This window comes from Bubalus kerabau, chromosome 4, assembly GCF_029407905.1.
Source record: "Bubalus kerabau isolate K-KA32 ecotype Philippines breed swamp buffalo chromosome 4, PCC_UOA_SB_1v2, whole genome shotgun sequence".
Taxonomy (NCBI): domain Eukaryota; kingdom Metazoa; phylum Chordata; class Mammalia; order Artiodactyla; family Bovidae; genus Bubalus; species Bubalus kerabau.
The window spans coordinates 77918056-77944381 of record NC_073627.1 but is presented as its reverse complement, the minus strand read 5'-3'; the positions used below and the strand labels follow the sequence as shown (position 1 = coordinate 77944381).

Here is a 26326-nt window from a genome sequence, read left to right as displayed (position 1 = left end):
CCATGGGATTCTCCAGGCAAGAATATTGGAGTGGATTGCCCGTGAGTCTGAGTGAACTCCGGGAGATGGTGATGGACAGGGAGGCCTGGCGTGCTGCGATTCACGGGGTCGCAAAGAGTCCGACATGACTGAGCGACTGAACTGAACTGAACTTCCTCTTCCATGCCTTCCTCCAGGGGATCTTCCCAGCGCAGGGATCAAACCCGCGCCCCTTGTGTCTCCTGCACTGGCAGGTGAGTTCTTTATCACTAGCACCGCCTAGGAAGCCCCTCACTTCATTTATATACTCAAGGTTATCTTCAAATGAGCAATAGTTTTTAGCTTCTCCTTGAATTCAGTTCATGTAGATCATCTTTCTCTCTCACACACAATCCCCACATTAAATTATCTCAGACTTTTTATTAACTCATTAGTTTTGTTTTTGTTTGTTTACTATCTTATCTGCAGTTCACACCCTCTTTTCTCTTTTGAATTTAGCAATTTGATTGTTCACAAAAATCAAACTACTATGAAAACAGTAAAACAAGCTACAAGGATATACTGTACAGCACAGGGAATACAGCCAATATTTTATAACTAAAAATGGAGTATAATGTATAAAAATCTTGAACTATTATGCCATATATCTGAAATAATACTGTAAATCAACTAAATCTCCATAAAAAATGTCAAGATTCCCTTAATTTTATCTTTACATAAAGAATCCATACTTTCACTCCTTACCTTCTTACTCTGTTTTAACTTACTCTGTAGCACTTAAAATCACTTACATATTATGAACTTAACTGTCTACGGTCTACTGACCCTCTTTAGAGTAGGAACTCCACTGCTCTATTCATTGCTATAGCCTCAGTATCTAGAATGGTTCCTGACATCAAGTGATCATTCAATACATATTTCCAAACCAATAATAATCAACAGATGTTAATATTCAACACTGGATTTACAACCATTCTCTAGTACCCTATTGATCATTTCACTGAAATAATTGCCTTTAACTCCTGAGTTTTATCCATTTCTTGAGCCTTCGCATAGCTTTAATAGGGCACTTTTTTCATATATAAGCCTCTGATATAAGGAAGCTAACTTCACTGATATGTACAGATCTTCTTTGTTTATTTCAAGGGCACCTTGAATATAGCTGGAGAACTTCTCTACTTCTTGAATTGACATGATTATCCTCAGGAGGAGCACACTGTGAAAATGTTCCTGTTTTATGTAGAACCCAACTTGCCAAGAGGCAACACTTTACATTCTCTCTGTCCCAGATGCAAGTATACTTTCCTCAGTCACATACATACACAGCCTTCAGGCAGCCAAAACATAAATCACATAATGCCCCATGGACTCACTTAAGCTGTAGCTCTTAGCACACAACACACAATGATCATGAAGTGCTTTGTTTCTTCACATGATATTCCATTTTTTATGGTAAATTATAGTTCATTATTATCCTCCCAAATATAAACTCATTTGAACAAGTCTTGCAGAGGAAAAAGTCAGAAGATACAATCCCGTTGGCACATGACGGATACCCTTCCTTATTTCAACTATTTCTTTTTCTCTTTTCTGATTTTTTTTTTACTGATTTCAATTGAAATGGCATAGTGATTGGTGATAAGACTTAGAATTAAGTACTCAAAACTAATCAAGAACTAGTAACACATAACTACATTGCTCTTAATGACTCTTACCAATTATTACAACTGTTCTAATGATTTAGTGATACCCCCAATTTTATTGTGATCTCAATATATCCACAAGTCCTATTTTTTAAGAAGCCATATTCATTTCAGAAGGCTTGCTAATGAATACACTGTTAATTTAGTTATTGAATATACAATACAGTAGCTACCACCAACAGAAAGAAAAGGAGGATGTTAACAGTTATCATACTGGGTGGAGCAACAAGAAGCTGCTGTTCGGATGAACATTATCCATTAAGTGTTTCCAGTGTCAAAATGCTTGACCACTTTAAAAAATGTACCAAAAACTTAAGGTATATTATAGTTCAGTTCAGTTCAGTCACTCAGTCATGTCCGACTCTTTGCGACCCCATGAATCACAGCACGCCAGGCCTCCCTGTCCATCACCAACCCCCAGAGTTCACTCAGACTCACGTCCATCGAGTCAGTGATGCCATCCAGCCATCTCATCCTCTGGCGTCCCCTTCTCCTCTTGCCCCCAATCCCTCCCAGCATCAGAGTCTTTTCCAATGAGTCAACTCTTCACATGAGGTGGCCAAAGTACTGGAGTTTCAGCTTTAGCATCATTCCTTCCAAAGAAATCCCAGAGCTGATCTCCTTCAGAATGGACTGGTTGGATCTCCTTGCAGTCCAAGGGACTCTCAAGAGTCTTCTCCAACACCACAGTTCAAAAGCATCAATTCTTCGGCACTCAGCCTTCTTCACAGTCCAACTCTCCCATCCATACATGACTACTGGAAAAACCATAGCCTTGACTAGACAACCTTTGTTGGCAAAGTAATGTCTCTGCTTTTCAATATGCTATCTAGGTTGGTCATAACTTTCCTTCCAAGGAGTAAGCGTCTTTTAATTTCATGGCTGCAGTCACCATCTGCAGTGATTTTGGAGCCCCAAAAAATAAAGTCCAACACTGTTTCCACTGTTTCCCCATCTATTTCCCATGAAGTGATGGGACCGTAGTATGTGTTAAATTTGATAAAGATTAATCAAATATTTGGCAAGTTAAAGCTATTGAATGTAACCAATTTAAATTCCTATGTAGTTGGTCTGATACAACATAGTAACAATTATAATGAATATACTGTTTACTTGAAAATGAATTAAAAAACAAATACACTCCAGCTGTATGTATCAATACTAATGGACATTTGAGCAAAAGTGGAAAATAAAAGTACCATACATATATCATCTATACAGAGTTAAAAAGCACAATGAAACTATTATTATAATTGAGTATATGAAAGATACAGGGAGAATAAGAAGATGGCAAACAAAATTCAGAGTCATTATTTTTTCAGACTCTATGCCCATATGAGGAAAGTGCCACAGAATTTGGAGTTCTGGGTTTTCATAATATTCTTCTTCTTCTATTTACAAATAGGAAACATTTATATCATGAAAAATTTATAAATAAAGGAAATAGAAAAAACTTTGCATTAAATAATGTTATTTAGCAAAAATGTTAATCTAAATGAATTAATAAAATAAGTAATAATTTCCTGTAACTCTTTATGCCATTTATTTGCTTTTACATTATTTCTGTTTTCCTAGTCCCTGCATTTCCAGTATCTGTCAGTTTCCAAATGATATAGGGAAAATTCACCCACAAAGCATTCATAATTAGACTGCTGCTGCTGCTGCTAAGTTGCTTTAGTCAGACTGCTGCTGCTGCTGCTGCTAAGTCGCTTCTAGGAGGTAGTAAATCACTGGCATTTAACAATTTATCTTACATATAACATGTTTAATGCCTTATTTCCTTATAAATTTTCTGTTTTAAAAAGGTAATGTTCTTTCTCAAACATGGACTTCTTCACAGAAGCTAATATAAAATCTCACATATGACGCCAATCATAAAATCTTTATTTCAATGAATAAGTATGAAACAATCTGAAATATACCCCTTGTTTTTAAAGAGGATTTTTAAATGAAATACTACTTATCAATTCTGAGATGACTTTTTTCCACATATTAATATCTTTAAAATCAAAGGCAGTATAGATTTAATAAAACATTGTATGTAGAATCATGTGGTCTTTCACATTCCAAACAGAAATTTCCATTTTCCTGTTTCTGTGGAACTTTCAAGACCATTTTATTAGAGTTTTTAAAATAAGTTTATGTTGATGGTTTTTGTTTGTGCAGTGCTTGAAATTAAAGAAAAACATCTCTTCGTGGAAAAGAAGAGTCTGCAGGAAAGAATTATCTGGGCATTCCCAAACACCTTAGATTTTTTTTGATAATTAATCCTGATAAAATCTTTGTCTATAAAAATAGATAAGCTGCCTACTCTGTCAATAGTTTTATTGCCAAGGGTGTCATTCCATACTCTTTACTAGCACTACTTCTCCAAATGTATGTTCTAGATATGATTGCCTGTGACACCTAAGTATATGCAGAGAGCAACTTTCAAGGCAGCTGATTATCATGCATTTACTCATCTTAATTTACACCTGCAATAGCAATAGTCTCATCTCAGGAGACAAAACCCCAATTTTTCTTGGTAACAACGATTTTGATTTAGGAATTCAGCACATACTGCAATACAAACCCACGTAAGAAGTGAGCACAGGGAACCTGGCCAGCTTTGAGGTCACTGTCTCGAACTCAGCCCAACACAGGTATTCCTTGCTGAGCTGTGCCAGTATTACCCATTCAAGTACTCCACCTTGGCCAATAAAGACACAGAGACAGGCAATTGTAAATGCATAGTTTCTCCCAAGGTTACCTTCCTGAGCAACACAGGGACATATTCCCAGCATTTCATCATTTGACACATAGATTAACCACAAGTTTGGGAATCAGATAATCATTCTGATGAAGAACAAAGGTTTTCTACTATCTCATGGTTTGGTTCTTCCTTATATGCTGTGGTTTCATAGAAAGTGGCTAATCTGATTATTAAGAATGACCATCTATTTTTATTTTTTCACTGGCCTGCTGACTCATTTCCCCAGAAAAACATAAAAAAAAAGAAAAGTTTAACAAATTACCTGACATATATGCACAAAAGATTTTGAATTTTTGCAAAACCAGTTTCTCATTCTCTATTGAAGATGAAGCAGGGACTCTGGGAAAGGAGGAGAAAGACCCAAGGGATTAATACACAAGAGGAGAAAGATAAAATAAGTAAGAAGGAGAATATTTGCATTGAACAGAGGAGTACTTCCCAACTTGTGCGTGCGTGCTAAGCTGCTTCAGTCATGTCTGACTCTTTGCAACCCTATGGACTGTAGCCCGCCAGGTTCTTCTGTCCATGGGATTCTACAGGCAAGTGTACTGGAGTGGGTTGCCACACCTTCCTCCATGGGATCTTCCTGCCCCAGGGATTGAACCTGTACCTCTTACATCCCCACCACTGGCAGGCAGGTTCTTTACCACTAGTGCCACCTGGGAAGCCCACTCCCAACTTGATGATCAGTTAACAGAATGAAAGGGACTCAGGAAAAGAAGTTTCCTCAAATGCTTTCCCTATGTTCAAATATTAAATATTCTATTTCCACACCACATTTCATCACTAGTTCTTAAAGCAGGCAGGTGTCTTCTTTCTCTTAAATACTATTGGTTTGGCCAAAAATTGGGAGGCCTTTTTGTCCAACCCAATACTTTCAGGCCAGTTTCTCTTCCTCTCTAAATATAGCTAGATTTGAAATTTATGCTATGTGATTAATACAGTCAAAACTCCTAATTTGGGTCAACAAACTTAAAAGTCACTCTCCTCATTTCTCATATATATTAACTCTTGAATTACTGTCACTCTCTCCTATATAATACCAATTCTATTTCTTATAATATAAATATCTAGGTGATCTATCCCATCTTTTGTCTCTGATCCTTGAACATTTCTCCTCCAGTGATCTTATTCTCTAGTTGACTTCAGCCTTTATTTTCATAATCATACATTGGAAATAGTCATTTTCAACATCGTCACTGACTCTAATTTCAAATTCTAACATTCCATTCCATCACTTTCTTTCTATCTCAGTCCTTCTATTTCCACAGATCCAGAAAATACTCAACCCCATTGCAACTGAAAATCTCTCTCACCACCCTTTCTCCCCACAGCCACCTACTCGTTTTCTCTTCCCTTCTCTATGGAAGTCAATAGCTAAACATCACAAACTTTCTGCATGTACCCTTAACTCTCTTGCTCCTCCATTTCCTCATCTAAACTGCACTGACAAAACAGTATCTCAGTTTAAATCCAAGTCTCTGCCTTCTTTCACATCTGCACCACTGTAGCCAAATATGACCAGATAAAAGCAATGTCATATTGACTGTTCTTGCTTTCTAGACAGGACATTAGGTTTTGTGCATTAAGACCACAGCCCTTAATGACGCTATTATAGATAATATAACCACTTATTTTATTGTCGCAGCTGGAAAACATCTGAAAGTGAAAATCAGTGTCATTGTTAAATACCACAGGGATAAATCAGGACTGTCTGAAGTAAACAGGGACTGTCATGAGCAAACTGTGACGTATGATCACTCAAATTTTTGGTGAATCACCTGCACTATTGTGTTGGCCAATTGAGTTTAGTTTGCATAACCGCCCTCACTCAAATGCTGAAGTGCAATAACCCCCGCCCCATCCCATATCGTTTTCTTTGTATAAAAGATAGTTATTCTCAATAACCTTCATGTTAGTAAATCCAATGGCCAATTAGCAGGGCTGTTATGACTGTACTTCCCAGCAGCACCGGGCAGATGTGGCCACTCTCCTTGAAACACTTTCATACCATCTAGAACACAACACACTTCCAGCTGTCTTCTTACTTTACCTACCTTTTTTCAGAATCATTTCCTAGTTCCTCTTCATTTCCCAGACTTCTTAAGGCTGGGTGCCTTATGGCACAAACATTAATCCCTTCACTTTCCCTAACAGTGCTCACTCTCTTGGTGACTGAATCTTGGTTCTTGGAGTTAAGCTCTATCTAAATAGAGATAACTTCACATCTGTGTCTCCATAGAAACTGTCTCTGTAATACAAGATATTCATATTCAACTGCTTGTTATCTCTACTTGGAGGTCTAAAAGATATCTAGGGACTTATCTAGGTCCAGAAGTTAAGACTCCGTGCTTCCAATGCAGCAGGTGAAGGTTCAAGCCCTGGTTGGGGAACTAAGACGCCACATGCCTCAAGGCACGACCAAAAAAAATGAAAAATAAATAAAACATATAAAATTTAACAAAGTTGAAAATTTCAAAATCTAAATTATTGACCTTCCTATAAAGCTACTATTCTCAGTCATCTCCTATCTTTGTTAAAATCTTCCACTTGTTCAAACCAAAAATTTAGAGTTAGTTTTAACTTTTCCTGTGCACTTCACTTAAAATCCACCAAGTTACTTTCAAAATATTTCCAGAGTCTGACCACAAGCTACCACCTCCACTGTTATTCCTCTGACCTAACTTGAAATCATTTCTCACCTGAATTATAGATTTTGGATCATCTTGCTTCCTTCCATTTTCCTATATATTTTGTTTAACATAAAATCTAGAGTGGCTTTATGAAATCTAGAATTTTATAACTAGACTGCTCAAAATTTCTGTAGACCACCAATTTTATTAGAGTAAAAATTGAAATTTCCAGATACGCCAACAAGCTCATTCCATTGTCTCACCACCTCACCCCACTATCTCTCAGACATGACTCGTGTCCTCAGATTATTTTACTTCAGTCACAACTGTTGTTTCTCAAACACCCAGAATGTTTCTCCCTCTGAGTGCTGGCATATGCTGTTTCCTTTACCAGGAATACTTTCTTCCAGATACCCACATACCTTATTTTCTCTTCTCCTTCGCTTATATTTTACTGTCTCAGAAGATTCATTTATTATATTTCCGACCATTAAAGATGCAATTTCCATAAGAACATGAATTTTATCAATTTCCCCACTGTTCTATTTCTAGTGCCCAGTGGGTTCTCAATAAATATTCATCAAATAAATAATGAATTCAACATTTCTCTGCCTTTTAGTAGAGTCTGAGCTGCATGATTTTATAATATATTATAAACAGCAGCTGACCTTCATAATAGTTGATGGCATATTTGAAACTTAACCCCAGTGACTTGGAGCAAACATCTGGTTCAAGATAGTAGATTTTTTTTTTTTTTTTCCTAGAGGATGAGTATTCTAGAGGAATTGAAACACCAGGGTCTTTACTGGAGTTCAGGCTCTTCATGTGGCTCTCTCCTGGTCTTTCCTACCTTCAGACAGATATGCAATCAAGAGTCAAATTCCAAACATAAGGCCTAGACCCAAAGCAAATGGGATCTTGGAGGGTATTTATCCTATTTTAAGAGCTGAACCAAAGTTTAATGAACAAAATATTTCCTTGTATTTCATAAATGCCTGAGTAGGAAAACACAGCGATAGTTGGTCTTTCTGTTAATGTGCACAAGAATTCCTTTGTTGCTTATTTAAAATGCAGATTCTCTGACCCCATTCCTAGAAATTTTACTTCATCAGTTGTGGGTGGAGGACCAGGAATCTGCATTTCTAACAAGCAATCAACCCTTGCCTCTGATGTCAACCAAACAACACAACACATTGAGAAAGACTGAGATAAGGCTTTGAAACGAAATCTCTGACTAATAAACAATGAGCTTTTTCGAGAGTATGCCTTTTGTCTTCCTGAAGAACTTGTACTGAAAGCAGCCCCCAGTTAAAGATGCAGAAATTCATATCTCAGCAAATATTTTCCATTTGAGACATGTATAACAAAAACACAGTGCCTGCCTACTATGCAAAATCTTATCTTCATGATCATCCACTTTTTAAGAATTGGACATAAATTTGAAATTAAAAGTAACCCACTCTCTCAAAATTGGTAATTCTAAATACCAACTCCACTCTAAAAGAAATGACTAACTTAAAGTACAGCAAATCTTATACCAATTCATCCCTGGAGATTACACTGAACTCGAACAGAAAGTAGAATATTATTGATAGTCCAAGAAATTGTTCTGGGTTAAGTATAGGTTAAACTACTGGGAATCAACATGAAATATCAAAAAAAAAAAAAAATAAGGAATATCATTAAGGTATTCATTCCACCACTGACAAGCTTTATTTCCTTTAACTGTAAAATCAATGAGCTTGAACAAATATTTGCTGAAGTTTCTGACATGCTAAAGTTTTATCTTTAATATAATATGCTTGCAAAACAAGAAATTAAATTCATGATTTTTTTAATCAAAATTATAAAATAAATACTGGTACTTAGATGAAATAGTGATCAAGAATTAATTCCTTACTTAATTCCTTATGATGAGTACAGGGCATTTGACTGTAAGTTTATGCAAACTAACTGAACGTAACAGTTTATGATCAGGATCTTCATAATTATGAACATTTATCAGAGGAATACAATACATTAGAGAATACATCAATGATCTCTTTTATACTGTCAGCAACCTAACATTGATTCTCAGAGACCACAAATCCTTTGAACTAAGACATGTGAACCTTTTTATTTCAAAACCAAACCAACCTCAGTTTATTTTATGAGGCCTAAATTTGCATAATGACATAAAGAAGTTCTAAAAATTTGTTCAGTTGGTTACATTAAAATAGCAAAACAAAAACATTATAAAAACTCTTAGAGAAAAATCATTAAGTCTTATTGTATCAAACCCAAAGTGGTGGTAGTTTATGCTAACATGAGTCCTATGTGTACAGCGAAAATTGCACTTAAGAAAAAGGAAATGTATACAAACATCCTTGAAATCACACATCTTTATTATTCATTGATAAATTTCTAGTGACCATATTAGATCATTTTTAATGATGATTATCAATATACCTAATAACTAGGTAGGATCATTATTTTACCTTTTATGAGACATAGGATTCTGTGTGAAATTATCAGAATTTGTACAAGTATTTGATTTTTTCCTTCTCTCAGAAAGTGCTGGCATACCAGTTGGCAGAATAATTTGGAAAGATTTATAATTTGGAATCCAAGAGAATTTTAAAGCACCACATACAGTCTCCAATTGCCTCCAAAGTATGCAATTTGTAGCAATCTGTACAAGAGTACTGAGTCAACCCAGGTGGCCCCTATTGTTTCATAATTTCCTCCAGGATCCCCTGAGGCAAGTTGAAATCTAGGTTGAATTTATAGAACCTACCTTCCCTGAGTTCTTTGGACCTTTGTTACCAGTCTAAATGCCAGGAATGACTCCTGGAGTCATTAAAACAATGTACTTCATTGTTCATGAGTACTCATAATTTTTGTTGCAAAGAGATACACAATAAATAAGTGGATATTGATATTATTGCAATTGAGATGCTCAGTGTAAGGTATATAAGGATTAATTTGCCCTGATACTTACAATCAAAGAGGAAGTGATTAAATTTTGTCATAATCATGTAATATAGTATTAAGGGCCAAACGGTTATTTCAGATAAATTTATTGTTAGCTCAGAGACAATAATCACGTATTTCTCTAGAGATATCTGCCAAAGGGGTAAAAAATAAACCTTGACTTAGACCTCAAAGAAGGTGTAGATTTTAGACATATCAGAACTGAGCAGAAAGAGACATCAAAGAGACAAAGGAGAACAGCGTGAAATAATGTAAGTCATTTATTGTAGAATAACAAATTGATTTAAAAAAAAAAAGAAAATTAGTGGAAATGTAATGTATTTTAAATTGAATAATCTGAAAATGATGAAAAGTCATATTAGGGCTATATCACAGATCCTCTTCGAAGGACAGAGCAAGAAGAAGCTTAAGAGTTGTTACAATTTCAGACCTGACAGTTAACAACTTGTAGTTAACTTCCAGCAGCCTGTTTATCTTGTATGTTCCTGATTTTTGTTTCTTGTCAAATGAAGAATCAAACTAAGATATGTCAGTTTGGTGTGATTATAACCACCTGTTTTCTTTGACCAAAAACATGGACTTGTTTTATAAATGGATGCTGAAAAATGGAAGAAGTGAAAAAGATGAAATCTATAGTTTTCACTTTGTCATACTTCTTGTGCTCAACAGCAGTTTGTTTTTTCAAACACTTGTGTCATGCTGTGAACTTACAGCCAGGCTTCAAAGTGAAATTCTTCTGAAATAAGGACAGTTCAACATCTTTCTCCTTCTGGCAAGGAATCAATAGTGCATTAAACTCAGTGTATTAATTTGTTTTTAAGGTAATGCCTGATGAGGAGATGACTTGTCTTGAATTAGGCAAAGCTAAGAGATCTCATCCGGCTTTATTTTTTTTTTAATTTAAATTTATTTATTTTAATTGGAGACTAATTATTTTACAATATTGTATCTGCCATACATCAACATGAATCCACCACGGGTGTACACGTGCTCCCCATCCTGAACCCCCTCACCTCTCCATCCTGTACCCTCCCTCTGGGTCGTCCCAGTGCACCAGCACCAAGCATCCTGTATCCTGCATCAAACCTGGACTGGCAATTTGTTTCTTATATGATATTGTACATGTTTCAATGCCATTCTCCCAAATCATCCCACCCTCTCCCTCTCCCACAGAGTCCAAAAGACTGTTCTATACATCTGTGTCTCTTTTGCTGTCTCGCATACAGGGTTATCATTACCATCTTTCTAAATTCCATATATATGCGTTAATATACTGTATTGGTGTTTTTCTTTCTGGCTTACTTCACTCTGTATAATAGGCTCCAGTTTCATCCACCTCATTAGAACTGATTCGAATGTATTCTTTTTAATGGCTGAGTAACACTCCATTGTGTATATGTACCACAGCTTTCTTATCCATTCATCTGCTGATGGACATCTAGGTTGCTTCCATGTCCTGGCTATTATAAATAGTGCTGCGATGAACATTGGTGTACACGTGTCTCTTTCAATTCTGGTTTCCTCAGTGTGTATGTCCAGCAGTGGGATTGCTGGGTTATAAGGCAGTTTATTTCCAGTTTTTTAAGGAATATCCACACCGTTCTCCATAGTGGCTGTACTAGTTTGCATTCCCACCAACAGTGTAAAAGGGTAAACCATAAGACCAGAAACTATAAAACTCCTAGAGGAGAACATAGGCAAAACACTCTCCGACATAAATCACAGCAGGATCCTCTATGACCCACCTCCCAGAATATTGGAAATAAAAGCAAAAATAAACAAATGGGACCTAATTAACCTTTAAGCTTCTGCACATCAAAGGAAACTATTAGCAAGGTGAAAAGACAGCCTTCAGAATGGGAGAAAATAATAGCAAATGAAGCAACTGACAAACAACTAATCTCAAAAATATACAAGCAACTCCTACAGCTCAATTCCAGAAAAATAAACGACCCAATCAAAAAATGAGCCAAAGAACTAAATAGACATTTCTCCAAAGAAGACATACAGATGGCTAACAAACACATGAAAAGATGCTCAACATCACTCATTATCAGAAAAATGTAAATCAAAACCACAATGAGGTACCATTTCACGCCAGTCAGAATGGCTGCTATCCAAAACTCTACAAGCAATAAGTGCTGGAGAGGGTGTGGAGAAAAGGGAACCCTTTTACACTGATCTGGCTTTATAAATGAGCAATTCTGTTCCCAGTTTTCCCTATTCTTGAAACGCCTAGAAAACCCAGAGGTAGTGAAGATGCCATATCCTTTCTCTCTTCTTCTAGGAAGAAAAAGTTGACTAATACAATAAACAAGACAGCAAAAATGAGATATTGATTTGTGTTCTGTTTTTGCTGAATTTAGTAGTTAGGAGAAAATGGAAGAGGACAGTCAGACCTTTGTTATCCAGTTTCTTGTTATTGGTAACAAAGGCTGGGGAGGAGGTCAACTAACTGTTTTAGAAGTCATCTCCAAAAAAACCCATTCAGATCACTATTAGTTAAGACAAATCATTGAGAGAACCTAGAGCATGACTCTTCAAGGTCACACCTAACATTGACCAAAACTGGGTAGAAACAACAACATACCAGGATATGGTATGGACTATTACAGAATTTGGAAAACGAGGGGGGAAAAAAAAAAAGGACAATAATTACATGTTTAGTTTACTACAGAAGTGGAAAAAGTATGAAGTGCTCCTGCTGTATCCATCTTAGATACCCTACCGGTGAGACAGTGTGGACCAGGAATTATAGAGGGATTGTGAGGTTGGATTGATGAGGTTATTAAACAATCAGGAATGTTACACTTGCCATACTACTTACAATCTCCTACCTGTAAGAATGAGAAGATGGTATGATCTGTATAATGAACAATATGGTACAATATTATAGATAGAAGAAACTAGAGTACTTTGAAATGAAAAAGCTTTACTAAAACTCTATATGGACTACCATGTCCATATATAAGACACTCATTTTTATTTTTACTCCTTTTCAATTTTCATATTAGTTAAGAAACTTCCCTCTACATTTATTTTATTGGTTATAATTCTTTTGCTTTCTCCTATGAAAATGTGAATACTTGGGTCAATAATTTGTTAGTTTCTGGGTAATACATGGATTCTTCTCCTTGATTTTTCTGTTGCCTTTGTTTCTCTTACAATATATTCTAATCTCCTTGAATAATATATTCCCAAAGTAAACTAATATGCTTTAATAAGGATTTTAATTATATCTGAACTGGATAATACTTTAGACAGTTTATGTGCTTGAATTCAAAATGAACCTGAAACTTTAAAGCTGTTGTTGATACCAAAATACGGATGGAAAAAAAATCTTGCATCTCTGGTTGCTCAACACAAGCAAGAGCAAATATTTTTTAAAGCATAACTGAAATTTCATAATCATAAAGCTTCTGAAAACTCCTATGTATACACAGTGAACATGACTATGAATGGTATATTTGCTTAAAATTCTAGTTTAAGTTCAGTTGCTCAGTCATGTCTGACTCTTTGTGACCCCATGAATCGCAGCACACCAGGCTTCCCTGTCCATCACCAACTCCCGGAGTTCACTCAAACCCACGTCCATCGAGTCCGTGATGCCATCCAGCCATCTCATCCTCTGTTGTCCCCTTCTCCTCCTGCCCCCAATCCCTCCCAGCATCAGAGTCTTTTCCAATGAGACAACTCTTCCCATGAGGTGGCCAAAGTACTGGAGTTTCAGCTTTAGCATCATTCCTTCCAAAGAAATCCCAGAGCTGATCTCCTTCAGAATGGACTGGTTGGATCTCCTTGCAGTCCAAGGGACTTTCAAGAGTCTTCTCCAACACGACAGTTCAAAAGCATCAATTCTTCGGCACTCAGCTTTCTTCACAGTCCAACTCTCACATCCATACATGACCACTGGAAAAATCATAGCCTTGACTAGATGGACCTTTGTTGGCAAAGTAATGTCTCTGCTTTTGAATATGCTATCTAGGTTGGTCACAACTTTTCTTCCAAGGAGTAAGTGTCTTTTAATTTCATGGCTGCAGTCGCCATCTGCAGTGATTTTGGAACCCAAAAAATAAAGTCTGACATTGTTTCCATTGTTCCCCCATCTATTTGCCATGAAGTGATGGCACCAGATGCCATGCTCCTAATTTTCTGAATGTTGAGCTTTAAGCCAACTTTTTCACTCTCCACTTTCACTTTCATCAAGAGGCTTTTGAGTCCCTCTTCACTTTCTGCCATAAGGGTGGTGTCATCTGCATATCTGAGGTTATTGATATTTCTCCCGGCAATCTTGATTCCAGCTTGTGCTTCTTCCAGTCCAGCATTTCTCATGATGTACTCTGCATATAAGTTAAATAAGCAGGCTGACAGTATATAGCCTTGACGTACTCCTTCTCCTATTTGGAACCAGTCTGTTGTTCCATGTCCAGTTCTAACTGTTGCTTCCTGACCTGCATACAGGTTTCTCAAGAGGCAGGTCAGGTGGTCTGGTATTCCCATCTCTTTCAGAATTTCCCACAGTTTATTGTGATCCACAGTCAAAGGCTTTGGCATAGTCTGTCAAGCAGAAATAGATGTTTTTCTGGAACTCTCTTGCTTTTTTGATGATTCAGGGAATGTTGGCAATTTGATATGTGGTTCCTCTGCCTTTTATAAAACCAGCTTGAACATCTGGAAGTTCATGGTTCACGTATTGCTGAAGCCTGGTTAGTTTAACACTATTCAATGGGCCAGAGTGCGTCACAGATTGAGTAATTTTTAGTTAAATCCTATAGTGGAAATTAATTAATTGCCAAACCTTTTTACAAGCACAAAATTTCTGAAATTGAATCCCATGTTTCCAAGTTTTCCCTCAAAATCAATTTATATACAAAGAGAAAAAAAAAAACAACTTAAATTTTAGTTCTGATAGTGATGGTAAGGGACCACAACAGTACTAGACAAATTTATACAGATTCTCTACTGAGGGAACCATAGTGTCTGCAAAGTGCTCTGCCTTAGGGTTCAAGTCAAGAATTGCAGCCTGATTGGCCTCTGAAGTCAGAGGAGACTGGGACTGCCTAAGTGTATGGAAATTGGGGCTGTCTCTATAAGTCAGGAGAAAGTCAAAGCCATAGTGATGGCTGGGGAGGAAGGGGCATAAACTCCTAATCTGTGTAAAAAAAAAAAAAATCCACTAAACACTTCAATAAACTCTGAACTTTTCACACACAAGTAAGATTCGAAGCAGTTCAGGAAAAAACAATATATAGTAAAGTGAAAGAACTGAACAGAGGTTTAAATTGCTGCCCAGTTTATAGGTAAGGCAAAATTGTGTGTTTGATTCTGTTCAAGTAGACACAGTTTAGAAAAAGAACTCTTGGTTTCACTTGAAACCTCAAAGAACACTGCATTAGGGACCAAAAAAAAAACTATGCCTGGACTATGGATTCCCCATAGGATTATGGGCAAACTGAAATAGAACTACCTTTTAACAAAAGAAAATAAAAACAAGCCTACAGGAGTCCAAGGTAACCCCCTATAAGGTTACTGTCAGAAGAATAAAATGGAAGCAGAGTTTCAAGACTATAACAAAACATCTAGTATATGATACAGTGTTAATACCCATTAAAAGAAACAGGGACATATAAACCATGGGTGAGAGAAATAAAATTTAGTAAGAAAAAAATACACAACTCAAAGTCACAATTAGCACCAGAAGGGCATGAAAGTTATTATGCTAAACATAATTTTGTAAAAGAACATGGATAAAATAGGCCAGTAGAGAGAATATTTAAGGAGAGAATTGGAATCTGTAAAAAGGAACAAAATGGAAAACCTAGCACTGAATATTAAAATAACAGATTTTTTTAAAGTCACTGTATGATATTAACATCAAAAGGGACACAATAGAAGAAAGAAAATCAATAGAGGATACACTACAGAAAACTAATAAATATGTAGTTGTAAGAAGAACAGTAAAAAAAGATAGAAAAAGTATACCATGCAAAAGTAATGGTAAGAAAAATAGTGATCATATGCAATAAAAAAAATTGAATTGAGTTTACAACTAAATAAAATGATTTCAAGAAGTTAAATAGTCACTTAATTAGTTAAGAAGACATAAACTAAAAGTGTATTATTAGGTTAAATACAAATCTAAATAAATAAAAATAAATTTTCTCTGGTGAAAGAAGACAAGTGAAGTCTGTTCTCCCCATTACATTCTTAGAGCATTTCATTAGAAAGTTCATAATTGAGAATTTTTTTTCTTTGCCCTTTCAAGATATATTTAAAAATTTTTAGAAGATCAAGAAACCCCTTGCCAGTTTTACAGTCCAGAAATCTTTTCCTCAAGGGTCTGTAAGCCATCTGGAAATATAATCATCAAGGGAGACAGCACCTCTCCCTCCCATTCTCCTTGGGAGGATAGAAACCTTACTGCAACTGACTCCAGGTTAGAAACTTTTTGCCCATCATAAAGGTGGGAGCAATTCATTTTCCTTTAGATAAAGGCAGTTAGCAAGCAAAAAGGCTGTCCTATTACCAGATGTATAGGATGAACCATGTGTGACAAAAACTATATGTGACAAACTATATATGACAAAGGCTTCCATGAGTTATCACTTATCTCAAATACATGTTTGAAACATGTATTGAGCAGGTTACCTCTGCTCAACTATATAAAAGAATGAGATCACTTTATGTCTGCAGTTTGTTTTGTGAATTGCCTATGATGCCCATCACAAGTTGGGTTAAAGTTTATTCACTAGCAGTAGTTTTGTTTTTCCTGTACTTTTATGGAGAGGTTTGATAGATTGTCAAGAGATTTTGTTTTAAACTATGTTTCCTGATACTATGTAAAGTTTAAAAATAAAATAAAATTTAAAAAAATAAATTAAATAAAATAAATTATGTTTCCTGAAGTGTACACACCTAACAACCGAATTTCAAAATACATTAAGCAAAACAGGTAGGAGTAAATGGTGAAATAGAGAAAACCATCCTCCTATTTGGATGTGTTTAACTTCCCTCTGTCCTTGATATACACGACTTCACAAGCATAAGAAAACCAAGCAATAAAATATAAGATGCAAGATGTCCCTCAACAGATGAATGGATAAAGAAGTTGTGGCACATATGCACAATGGAATACTACTCAGCCATAAAAAGGAACACATTTGAGTCAGTTCTGATGAGGTGGATGAACCTAGAACCTACTATACAGAGTGAAGTGAGTCAGAAAGAGAAAGATAAATGTCATATTCTAAAGCACATACAGAGAATCTAGAAAAATGGTACTGAAGAATTTATTTACAGGGCAGCAATGGAGAAACAGACAGAGAGAACAGACTCGTGGACATGGGAGAGGGGAGTAGAGGGTGAGATGTATGGAAAGAGTAACATGGAAACTTACATTATCATATGTAAAACAAGTAGCCAATGGGAACTTGCTGTATGGCTCAGAAAATTCAAACGAGCTCTGTATCAATCTAGAGGGGTAGAATGGGGTGGGAGATAGGAGGGAGGTTCACAAGGAAGAGAATATATGTGTACCTATGGCTGATTCATCTTGAGGTTTGACAGAAAACAGCAAAATTCTGTAAAGCAATTATCCTTCAATAAAAAAATCAATTAAAAAATTAATATTTATTTTCACTAATTTCTAATAAAAATTCATTATTTCCTTTCAAAAATATATAAAATATGCATAATATAAATAATAAAATAAAATTGATATCTATAAAACATTATATCAAGTATTTGCAAAGTACAATTCTTTTCAAGAACAACTAAGATACATGATGATCCATAAAATACAGTCAGTAAATTATTTCAATGTTGAAATATAAAGTTTGTTCTCTGATAAAAAATGCAATGAAATTTAAAATAATGAGATTTCCAAGAAACCTCAACATTTGGAAATTAAGCAACAAACATCTAAATAAGTGAATGGTCAAAAGGGAAATCATATTCTGGAGAGGGTAGCCATTCCCTTTTGGGAAGATTCCTTCCCAACCCAGGGATTGAACTCCGGTTTCCTGCATTGCAGGTGGATTCTTTACCACCTGAGCCACCACAGAAGCCCCGTCGTTCTAAGAGGGAAATGTACAGTTTCATGCGCTCCCATTAGGGGAAAAAAAAAGTATTAAATCTATAATCTAAATATCAACTTAACAAAAAAAAAAACACACAGACTTCCCTGGTGGCCCAGTAGTTAAGAATTCACCTTACAATGCAAGGGACGTGGGTTCAATCCCTGGTTAGGGAACTAAGATCCCATGTGCCCCGGAGGAACTAAGCCCGCAAGCCACAACTAGGAGCCTGGGCACTGCCAACCACAGTGTCCACAGGCTCCGGAGGCCCTAAGCCACACCTAGTGAGGCCCCGGGGCGCCACAAAGAAAGGTTCTTCATGCTGCGAAAAAGATGCTGTGTGTGGCAACTAAGGCCTGACACAGCCAAAAATAAAATAATGATAATTTTAAAAATAAAAAAGAACAAAAGCAAATCACTTAGAAAAAAGAAAGAATGAACACAGAAACTAATGAATTAGGAAATGAAAAACAGTGCAGAAAATGAACACACCCATAATTTCATATTCTGAAAAGTTTAATTGATAAACATCTAGATAGACTAATCATGGAAAATGAGAAATAGCAATATTATAACCTAAAGAATGAGATAAAGAACATTATAGATTCTACAGATATTTAAAAGGCTACTAAAGAAATCACTATGAACAAACAGAGTAATTTATTTTGTAATGAGGTGAAATTAACCAATTTTTTCATGTGCTTATTTAGCAAAATTAATTCAAGGTTTAAAACTACTATCTCTTTTCATGTCTGTTTCAACATAAAATCCACAGTCCTTGTTATTTAACCATCTTTGTGGCTACAAGTCCTAAAGTCTTCAGGCATTCTTCTATCACAAAGTCTACTTTTATACTTAGAATATCTTGTTTCTTAGTAATGCTCAAAATTCTCCAAGCTAGTCTTCACCAGAATGTTGACCAAGAATTTCCAGATGTTCAAGATGGATTTAGAAGGCAGAGGAACCAGAGATCAAATTGCCAACATCCGCTGGACCATCAAAAAAGCAAGAGAATTCAAGAAAAACATCTACTTCTGCTTCACTGACTATGCCAAAGACTTTGACTGTGTGGATCACAACAAACTGTGGAAAATTCTGAAAGAAATGGGAATACCAGACCCCCTGCCTCCTGAGTAATCTGTATGCAGGTGAAGAAGCAACAGTTAGCACCAGACATGGAACAACCGAATGGTTTCAAATTGGGAAAAAAGTACTTCAAGGCTGTACATGGTCACTTTGCTTATTTAACTTTAATATGCACAGTACATCATGCAAAATACCAGACTGCACAAAGCACAAGCTGGAATCAAGATTCCCAGGAGAAAATCAACAACCTAAATAAGCAGCTGACAACACCCTGATGGCAAAAAGTGAAGAGGAACTTAAGAGTCTCTTGACAAAAGTGAAAGAGGAGAGTGAAAAAGCTGGTTTAAAACTCAACATTCAAAAAACCAAGATCATGGCATCTAGTTCCATCACTTCATGGCAACCGATGAGGAAACAATGGAAACAGTGACAGACTTTATTTTCTTGGACTCCAAAATCACTGCAGATGGTGACTACAGCCTTGAAATGGAATCACTTGCTCCTTCGAAGAAAAGCTATGACCAACCTAGACAGCATATTAAAAAGCAGAGACATTAATTTACCAACAAAGGTATGTATAGTCAAAGCTATGGTTTTTCCAGTAGTCATGTATGGATATGAGAGCTGGACCATAAAGAAGGCTGAGCACAGAAGAATTGATGCTTCTGAACTGTGGTGTTGGAGAAGACTCTTGAGAGTCCCTTGGACTGCAAGGAGATCCAACCAGTCCATCCTAAAGGAGATCAGTACTGGATATTCATAGGAAAGACTGATGCTGAAGCTCCAATACTTAAGCCACCTGATGTGAAGAAACTGACTCACTGGAAAATACCCTGATGCTGGGATATATTATAGGCAGGAGGAAAAGGGGATGACAGAGGATGAGATGTTTGGACGGCATCACCGACTTGATGGACATGAGTTTGAGCAAGCTCTGGGAGTTGGTGATAGACAGGGAAGCCTTGCGTGCTGCAAGACTTAGGGTCACAGAGTTAGACATGACTGAGCAACTGAACTGAGTATAGATTTTAATACATTTATATATTAAATACGTGTATATATTTTATACTTGAAAATCTATTTATATTTACTCTTTCTCCAATTTATTTACCACTTTATTAAAAGACTTATATTTGGTTTCTACCTTTTTTCTTTCGATCTGTTTTGAGAATCTATCAATTTTTAAAGCTCTGACTTCTTACGTACTATACCTAACTGATATTTCAAACCAAGCAAGAACATTCTATTTAGTGACTGGATTTCAAAGGAAATAAAACACCTATGTATTTACACACAAGTACGTATGTACATTACATATATTTGTTATATGTAAAATGTGAATGTGGGTTAGTAGAACTGGATTCCATATCGTTTAGATAAAACAATTATATCACTGTAGTAACTAACACTGAAAATTGCAATACTTATTAAAAATATTTAATATTAAATTGGGGATTCCTGATAGCTCAGTTGGTAAAGAATCCACCTGCAACGCAGGAGACCCCAGTTCAATTCATGGGTCAGGAAGATCCTCTGGAGAAGGGATAGGCTACCCAATCCAGTATTCTTGGGCTTCCCTTGTGGCTTAGCTGGTAAAGAATCCACCTACAATGTGGGAAACCTGGGATCAATTTCTGGGTTGGGAGGATCCCCTGGAGAAGGGAAAGTCTACACACTTCATTATTATTAATATTAATATTTTATCAATATATTAATATTATATAGTTAATATAATATTAACATATTAGATATAATATTATATAATATAGTGTTGATTACTAATATTAAGATTATATAATGTTAATTGATATATTGTTAAATATTAATATTAAATCAATAAATACTAAATATCAATCTAACCATCACACAATTTGTCACAATTTTTATGAAAAAGTGAACTACAAAATTTAGAGTAGAGGTAGATGCATGATGTTCTGTGGCCAAAGCTACCAGTGCACTCCAAAATAATAAAAGCCATGTTACCATGAACTCCTGAATCCATATTCTCTCTTGACAAACTCATTTGAGAATACGGAATACTATAACTTCTCTTAATTTGCTCAGCACTTTCTCCTAGCATTAAAATATACTGGCCCATCATGGGAAAAAGTCAGCTTATTTACACCTTCACTTAAATAGCAATTCAGAAGTGGCAGAACAGATTACCTATAACTGTCATATGCTGCTTTGTAGGAGATATTGACTTCTAAAACTCCTGTGAACAAATCCAATATAGTCTTTCACATACTATTTCTGTAACACATGATAAGGGAAAACAAAGCTTCCCAACTCCAAAAAAAAGTAAAATCTTTAGTACCCTAAATAGAGAATTTTCCTAACTGGGTAACAAATTTTAAAACTCAGATTTGTCTATTCAGTAAAGACAACAAATTTCAACTTAACAAGTCAGTAAATTAAAAAAAAATCATACTGTGAAGCAAAAATGTAATTCCCATTCTATATTTCAGAAGTCCATCTTACATTATTGAACTGTTCACTCACAATTTACAAATTATTTCTCATTTACTTTCTACAAAAACATAGTTGAGCAATTATGGGAGGGTCTTCAACTCTAAGTAAACAGATTATTTTCTATCAGCCCACATAAAGAATTAAGAGATTTCAGAGTCAGCTCAAAGTTATGCTCTTTTATTGGCATATAAGTTTGCTGAAATGCAATTTCAATTTGGGTTAAACTGAAAAGAATGGGCATAAGTAAGTCACCTTTAGATGGAATGAAGGGATCTGCACTAACTCAACATATGTACGTGTTTATGGTGGAGTTCAGTTCAATCATTCAGTCGACCCATGAATCGCAGCATGCCAGGCTGCCCTGTCCATCACCAACTTCCTGCTCAAACTCATGTCCATCGAGTCAGTGATGCCATCCAACCATCTCATCCTCTGTCATGCCCTTCTTCTCCCGCCTTCAATCTTTCCCAGCATCAGGGTCTTTTCAAATGAGTCAGTTCTTCACATCAGGAGGCCAAAGTATTGGAGTTTCAGCTTCAGCATCAGTCCTTCCAATGAATATTCAGGGCTGACGTCCTTTAAGGATTGACTGGTTTGATCTCCTTGCAATCCAAGGGACTCTCAAGAGTCTTCTGCCAACACTGGAGAATTTGTGATAATGGGAGAAAATACCAAAATTTAAAATAGGATCATTTAAAGATCTTCAGCAACAAGGGATTTTTCTTTTGAAAGTGACTATTTAGTTTATATTTAACTAGTGGGTCCCACATCACTTGGAGATTTGCTTTTAATAAATTTGGGGATGTTTTATCTTAGAAGCCTGTGTGTTATAAGGTAAAGCAGAAGTAACATTAACAAGAACAGTTGATATGGAGTGTTTCCCTTTAAAGGAAACTGATGAAAAGAAAGGAAATGATTGGCACAGTGAACAGAAAACATGATTGAACTCTCCAGTGATGACTGTCTTTGCCCTCCATCTCAGTAAGCTCATAATTGATTCAGTGAGCAGCTGCCAGGTAACATTTGGCCTAAAGATAGTAAGAAGAGAGTGAAATGGTACTCCCTATACTGCTACAAGCTCTACAAGCTACTGAGGTGATACAGAAAAATGACTACTACATCCATAATTAGAGATCATTCTAATACAATCAGAATATATCATAGCATGAAGGTGCTACTGAATACATTTGAGAATAGGGTGGAGTTTATATACAGTGAAATATTTCATCTTAAAGACATGAGCACAACTTATGTTAGCTGAAAAAAATACACCTTCAGATTGATCACAGTCCTGTTTTAAAATACGTGCTCCTAAAATTTTTAGAACTTGTTGAGGTTAGTAGACATGCTGCATGGTAGGTTATGCATCGTCTGAGGCTATCCTGTATGTAATGACTCCCTGCCTTGGGGTTACAAAAGACCTACCTATCTGTCACAGGGCAAGACGGATATGTGGAACCATTTATGCTCCAGGGAGTCCCAGGGGTTCAGGCTGAGTTAGATTCCAGGTAAGACCACATCCTTACTTAGTGTCTTTCCCTGATCCATCCTGATTCCCTTGCTCTTTTTTTTTTTTTCCCTCAAAATCTCACCTCAATACATCACATGCACTTGGACCCTGTATCAGGTAAGGCTTCTCCAAAAACAAACCTAAATTATTCTCCATAAGAGGATGAACAAAGGTCAGGAAACCATGCTGAAATGTGTACTGATATTAGACAGACAGTGGTCCCCAACATTTTTGGCACTAGGGACTAGTTACATGGAAGACAATTTTTCCATGGGCCTGGGGCAAGGATGAGGACGGTTTCAGGATAATTCAAATGCATGATATGTAACATGCACTTTATTTCTATTATTACATCAATTCCACCTAAGATCATCAGGCATAAGATCATGGAGGTTGATCTTATGGGGAACCCTGATCTAGATGACAGTAAGATAGGAAACTGAAATTCATCTGGTGCAGGGGGGAAGCTATCACCCTTGTCAGTTCCTGGTCATCATGGGCAAGTGTTCTCTGCTGGGTGTCTTTCCTCAGCTGGATATAAAACTCTTCATTCATTCCACATCCTATGCTATTTCCTCTACATAGACCTGAGAGTCTCATGTATATATTCTACATTACTTACTTCCTCTCTAAAGATTTTCATTTGGGCTTTTTCCAAGGCAAGTGCTCTGGCAAAAAAAAAAAAAAATATTGTTTGTCTGAGGAAGTCTTATTTCTCCTTCACTATTGAAGGATAACTTCTCAAGGCATATTTTTTCATACTGAATTCAAATATTATTCCATTCTTTAAGTTCAAATAAGAAACATACTTATTAATATATCAACTTTGAAATGAAAACAGACAGATACAGACACACAGGATTACTAGTCAGCCATTGGAAAGAACAAAATTTTGCCATTTGCAGTAACATGGATGGACTTGGAGGGTATTATGCTAAATAAAACAAGTAGGACAAAACTACTGTATGATTTCACTTACATGTTGAGTCTAGAAAGTATAACAACCTAATGAATATAACAAAAAAAAAAGAAACAGACTCACATATAGAAAACAAACTAGTGGTTACCAGTAGGGTGAGGGAAGGGGAGGGACATGGAAGGAGAAGAGGATTAAGAGGTACAAATTATTATGTACAAAATTAGCTACAAGGAGATACTGCACAGCACAGGGAGTATACCTAATATTTTCCAATAACTACAAGTGGAGTGCAACCTTTAAAAGTTGTGAAGTACTATGCTTTACACCTGTAACTTAGACTGTACATTAACTACACTTCAATAAAAATCTCAGCCATTAGAAAACAAACCTGATTTTAAAAATGAAGATCAGCAAAAGAGACACTGATGTATAGAACAGTCTTTTGGACTCTGGGAGAGGGAGAGGGTGGGATGATTTGGGAGAATGGTATTGAAATATGTATAATATCATATATGAAACGAGTCGCCAGTCCAGGTTCGATACACGATACTGGATGCTTGGGGCTGGTGCACTGGGATGACTCAGAGGGATGGTATGGGGAGGGAGGAAGGAGGAGGGTTCAAGATGGGGAACACATGTATACCTGTGGTAGATGCATTTTGATATATGGCAAAACCAATACAATATTGTAAAGTTAAATAAAATAAAATTAAAAAAATAAAAAATAAAGCACATGGTTAAAAAAAAAAAAAAAAAAAGAAAAGACGATCAATACCCCAGAGAAAATATACAGATGGAAAACAGGCATATGAAAAGATGTTTCATACCATGTCATTAGAAATGCAAAATAAAGCACTAATAAGATACCACTACACACCTGCTTCGTCTAGTTAAGGCTATGGTTTTTTCTGTGGTCATGTATGGATGTGAGAGTTGGACTGTGAAGAAGGTTGAGCGCCGAAGAATTGATGCTTTTGAACTGTGATGTTGGAGAAGACTCTTGAGAGTCCCTTGGACTGCAGGGAGATCCAACCAGTCCATTCTGAAGGAGATCAGCCCTGGGATTTCTTTGGAAGGAATGATGCGAAAGCTGAAACTCCAGTACTTTAGCCACCTCATGAGAAGAGTTGACTCACTGGAAAAGACTCTGATGCTGGGAGGGATTGGGGGCAGGAGGAGAAGGGGACGACAGAGGATGAGATGGCTGCATGGCGTCACTGACTCGATGGATGTGAGTCTGGGTGAACTCCGGGAGTTGGTGATGGACAGGGAGGCCTGGCGTGCTGCGATTCATGGGGTCGCAAAGAATTGCACACGACTGAGCGACTGAACTGACACACCTGCAAGAACAGCCAAAATCCAGAACACTCACAACACGAATACTGATATGAGCATGGACATAGCTCTCATTCATTGCTGGAAGGAATTAAAACGGTACAGTCTCTTTAAAAGACGGCCCACAAGTTTCTTACAAAAACAAACATACACTTATTGTAAGACCCAGCAATCACACTCATTGGTACTTACTTAAAATAGCTGAAAATATGTCAACACAAAAACCTGTATGTGGATATTTATTGCAGCTTTATTCACAACTACCAAACTCTCAAGCAACCAAGATGTCCTTCGGTAGGAGAAGGAATAGGAATAAATAAATTGTGGTACATCCAGGCAATGGAATATTACTTAGTATTAAAAAGAAATGATCTATTAAGCCATGAAATGATATGTAGAAACCTTAAATGCATTATTACTAACTAAAAAAAAAAAAAAGGCAATCTGAAAAGGCTACATTCTGTATGATTCCAAATATAAGACAAGACACTCTGGTAAAAGTAAAACTGTGAAGACAATGAAAAGATCAGTGGTTGCCAGCGGCTGTGGGGACAGGTATGAATCAGTGAAGCACAGAGGATATTTAGGACCAAGAAAATATTCTTTATGGTACTATATACAATGTATACAGTGATATATATAAGAGTGATGTGGATGCGGGAGAGGTTGTGCATATGTGGGAAAAAGAGGTATATGGGAAGTCTCTATATCTGCCTTTTGATTTTATTTTCAACCAAAAACTACTATAAAAATTAATTTAAAAAAAAGAAGTGTAATTAATAAACTAAGAGAAGAGAGAAAATGGAATCATATAAAATGCTCAATTAACCTGAGAAAGAAAAAAAATGGGAAAACAGGAAAAAAAAAAAAACACACAAACAAGTACAAT

General features: G+C 36.3%; 1 long non-coding RNA gene across 5 annotated transcripts in view; it reads right to left on the bottom strand.

The window, feature by feature from the left end:
- Positions 1 to 26326, bottom strand: part of LOC129649873 (uncharacterized) — a 181900-nt gene that overhangs the window by 148069 nt on the left and 7505 nt on the right. The window contains exon 2 of one of the 5 annotated variants that reach the window (XR_008713336.1): positions 21829 to 22314. The exons of the other annotated variants lie outside the window; for them this stretch is intronic. This is a non-coding gene — a long non-coding RNA (uncharacterized LOC129649873). Of the gene's footprint in view, positions 1 to 21828; positions 22315 to 26326 lie in introns of those variants that run through there. 5 annotated transcript variants of the gene reach the window in all.